The sequence below is a fragment of the Rutidosis leptorrhynchoides genome, chromosome 5 (genome assembly GCF_046630445.1).
Source record: "Rutidosis leptorrhynchoides isolate AG116_Rl617_1_P2 chromosome 5, CSIRO_AGI_Rlap_v1, whole genome shotgun sequence".
Lineage (NCBI taxonomy): Eukaryota > Viridiplantae > Streptophyta > Magnoliopsida > Asterales > Asteraceae > Rutidosis > Rutidosis leptorrhynchoides.
In genome coordinates, this window is record NC_092337.1 from 398,346,432 (window position 1) to 398,350,890 (window position 4,459).

Genomic DNA, 4,459 nt, shown 5'->3' on the forward strand with positions numbered 1-4,459 from the left:
TGTGGAAAACGACGGTTCGTATTAGGGGAACATCATATATCCCTAGAAACTTGGCAAAACAAACCAAAACCGAAGAAGAAGAAACGAGCGAGTCGGAATAAGATAGATGTATTCGTGTGGTGTAATATATGTAATATAGTGTGCTTATGCTTTATGATATATGTAAAAATTGCTTGTATTAATAAGTATTTTTTTTATGAATCTAACTCTTGTCTATTTTACAGTATAAAAACACAAAATGGATAGACAACCCAATATTTTAAGAGACCTACCCGGAGACATGATTGATGAAATCTTGTCTAAAGTCGGTCAGAATTCCTCGGCACAACTATTTAAGGCGAGATCAGTTTGTAAGACATTCGAAGAACGTTCCAAGAATGCCTTGGTTTATAAAAGGCTTTCGTTCGAAAGATGGGGGATATCACATTGGGAAATCCATAAATTACGATGTGTTTACTTTGACGCATATATTGCGGGGAACCCAAATGCTATTTTACGCAACGGGTTAAGAAATTATTTTGACTCAATATATCCGAATATTGGACTTCATGATTTAGAAAAAGCGGCTAACATGCAACATAAAGAAGCATGTTATGGTTACGGGTTAGTAATGTTCGCCTCTCACCAAAGTGTGAACAAGAACATCGGGCTACAACTATTAAACAAAACGTTCCAACAAGTGACGGAGTCGGTAATTGAGGTAAGAAATGAGGTTTTTAGATTGTTACAGGACTGTTGGACATTACGTAACCCTCGTCCCTTTGACGACGTTACAACACGATGTCTTATCAATGGCCATAACGGTTATGTTCCACAAGACCAAGGATGGGAAGTAGTCCTAGTAAAACCAGAATGCATGACTTGTTTCTGGACGTATGAATTACGTGTCTTTATTGCCTTTGCTGAACGACTTGTGTACTAGCTAGAATTATCTTCACAACTATCTTGTATCAAAGTTATTGTGTGCTATATTTCATGCTATATGTAAAATAAGCGGTATTGTAAGTTTGTAAAATATTGTGTAAAAGTTTGAACGCGAAATATTATTATAATCAGTTTTTCATATAGAATTGTAGTAGTTGAATTGTATATTAGCTACTAAGTATGAACTTAACGGGTAGGTACTACCCGAATTTAAACTTATAAAACGCTAATATGAAGAAAAAGCTTTTATAAATGAGTTCATACTATGCTACGAGATACTATTGACTACTCTTAATATTCTGTATGATTAACTTGTTTCATTTGACTATTTGAAGGAAATGGCACCGACTACTCGACAAACCATGAATATGAGCGAAGAGGAATTTTGTACCTTTCTTGCTGCAAACATAGCCGTAGTACAGGCTGCGCTACATACCAACAATAACCTTGGATCTAGCAGTACAGGAAATCGTGTAGGATGAACCTACAAAGAATTCACTGCCTGCAAACCTTTGGAATTTAATGGAACCGAAGGACCGATCGGATTGAAACGGTGGACCGAGAAGGTCAAATCGGTGTTTTCCATAAGTAAGTGTACTGAAGAGGACAAAGTGAAGTATGCTACGCATACCTTCACAGGTACTGCGTTAACATGGTGGAATACCTATCTAGAGCAAGTGGGACAAGATGATGCTTACGCACTACCGTGGTCAGCATTCAAGCACTTGATGAATGAGAAGTACCGTCCCAGAACCGAGGTCAATAAGCTCAAGACAGAACTTAGAGGTTACGAACCCAAGGATTTGATATTACCACGTACGAAAGACGATTCACAGAATTATGCCTATTGTGTCCGGGAGCGTTCGAAGATGAGGAAGAGAAGATCGACGCGTTTGTGAAAGGATTACCGGAAAGAATCCAAGAAGATATAAGTTCACACGAGCCCGCCTCCATACAACAGGCATGTAGAATGGCTCACAAACTAGTGAACCAGATTGAAGAAAGAATTAAAGAACAGACTGCTGAAGAGGCCAATGTGAAGCAATTCAAAAGAAAGTGGGAGGAAAACGGTGATAAGAATCAGCAATACAACACCAACAGCAATTACAACAATAATCGCAAAAACTATCCCAACAATCGCAACATCAATCGCAACTACAACAAATGGCCCAACAACAACAACAACAACAACAACAACAACAACAACAACTACAACAATCATCCCAACAACAATAATAACCGCAACAACAACAACAACAATCAGAAGCAGCTATGCCAAAGGTGTGAAAAGTATCACTCGGGGTTCTGCACCAAATTTTGCAACAAGTGTAAAAGAAATGGTCATAGCGCGGCGAAGTGTGAGGTCTACGGACCAGGGGTTAACAGAACGAAAGGAACAAATGGTGTCGGAACGAGTAATGGTGGAGCAAGTAGTGTCGGAGCAAGTTATGCCCATGTAGTTTGTTATAAATGTGGAAAAACGGGCCACATTATTAGAAATTGCCCGAACCAGGAGAACACGAATGGACAAGGCCGCGGAAGAGTTTTCAATATTAATGCGGCAGAGGCACAGGAAGACCCGGAGCTTGTTACGGGTACGTTTCTTATTGAAGATAAATCTGCTTATGTTTTATTTGATTCGGGTGCGGATAGAAGCTATATGAGTAGAGAATTTTGTGCTAAATTAAGTTGCCCATTGGCGCCTTTGGATAGTAAATTTTTACTCGAATTAGCAAATGGTAAATTAATTTCAGCAGATAATATATGTCGGAATCGAGAAATTAAACTGGTTAGCAAAACATTTAAGATTGACTTGATACCAGTAGAGTTAGGGAGTTTTGATGTGATAATCGGTATGGACTGGTTGAGAGAAGTGAAAGCAGAGATCGTTTGTTACAAAAATGCATTTCGCATTATACGAGAAAAGGAAAACCCTTAATGGTGTATGGAGAAAAGAGCAACGCGAAGTTAAATCTTATTAGTAACCTGAAGGCACAAAAACTAATAAGAAAAGGTTGCTATGCTGTACTAGCACACGTCGAGAAAGTGAATTCCGAAGAAAATAACATCAATGATATTCCCGTCGTAAAAGAATTTCTCGATGTATTTCCAAAAGAATTACCGGGACTACCTCCACACCGATCCGTTGAATTTCAAATAGACCTTGTACCGGAAGCTGCATCAATAGCTCGTGCTCCATACAGACTCGCACCTAGCGAAATGAAGGAACTTCAGAGCCAATTACAAGAACTTTTAGAGCGTGGTTTCATTCGACCAAGCACATCACCGTGGGGAGCTCCTGTTTTGTTTGTCAAGAAGAAAGATGGTACATTCAGGTTGTGTATCGACTACCGAGAGTTGAACAAACTTACCATCAAGAACCGCTACCCACTACCGAGAATCGACGACTTATTTGATCAACTACAAGGCTCGTCTATTTATTCAAAGATTGACTTACGTTCCGGGTATCATCAAATGCAGGTGAAAGAAGATGATATTCCAAAGACTGCTTTCAGAACGCGTTACGGTCATTACGAGTTTATGGTTATGCCGTTTGGATTGACTAACGCACCAGCTGTGTTCATGGACCTCATGAACCGAGTGTGTGGGCCATATCTTGACAAGTTTGTCATTGTTTTCATCGATGACATACTTATTTACTCGAAGAATGATCAAGAGCACGAAGAACATTTGAGAAAAGTGCTAGAGTTGCTGAGAAAAGAAAAACTGTACGCTAAGTTTTCAAAGTGTGCATTTTGGTTGGAAGAAGCTCAATTCCTCGGTCACATAGTGAACAAAGAAGGTATTCAGGTGGATCCAGCAAAGATCGAAATCGTTGAAAAGTGGGAAACCCCAAAAACTCCGAAACACATACGCCAGTTTTTAGGACTAGCTGGTTACTACAGAAGGTTCATCCAAGACTTTTCCAGAATAGCAAAACCCTTGACTGCATTAACGCATAAAGGGAAGAAATTTGAATGGAAGGATGAACAAGAGAAAGCGTTTCAGTTATTGAAGAAAAAGCTAACTACGGCACCTATATTGTCATTGCCTGAAGGGAATGATGATTTTGTGATTTATTGTGACGCATCAAAGCAAGGTCTCGGTTGTGTATTAATGCAACAAACAAAGGTGATTGCTTATGCGTCTAGACAATTGAAGATTCACGAACAAAATTATATGACGCATGATTTGGAATTAGGCGCGGTTGTTTTTGCATTAAAGACTTGGAGGCACTACTTATATGGGGTCAAAATTATTATATATACTGACCACAAAAGTCTTCAACACATATTTAATCAGAAACAACTGAATATGAGGCAGCGTATTTGGATTGAATTGTTGAATGATTACGACTTTGAGATTCGTTACCACCCGGGGAAGGCAAATGTGGTAGCTGACGCCTTGAGCAGGAAGGACAGAGAACCCATTCGAGTAAAATCTATGAATATAATGATTCACAATAACCTTACTACTCAAATAAAGGAGGTGCAACAAGGAGTTTTAAAGAGGGAAATTTAAAGGATGAAATACC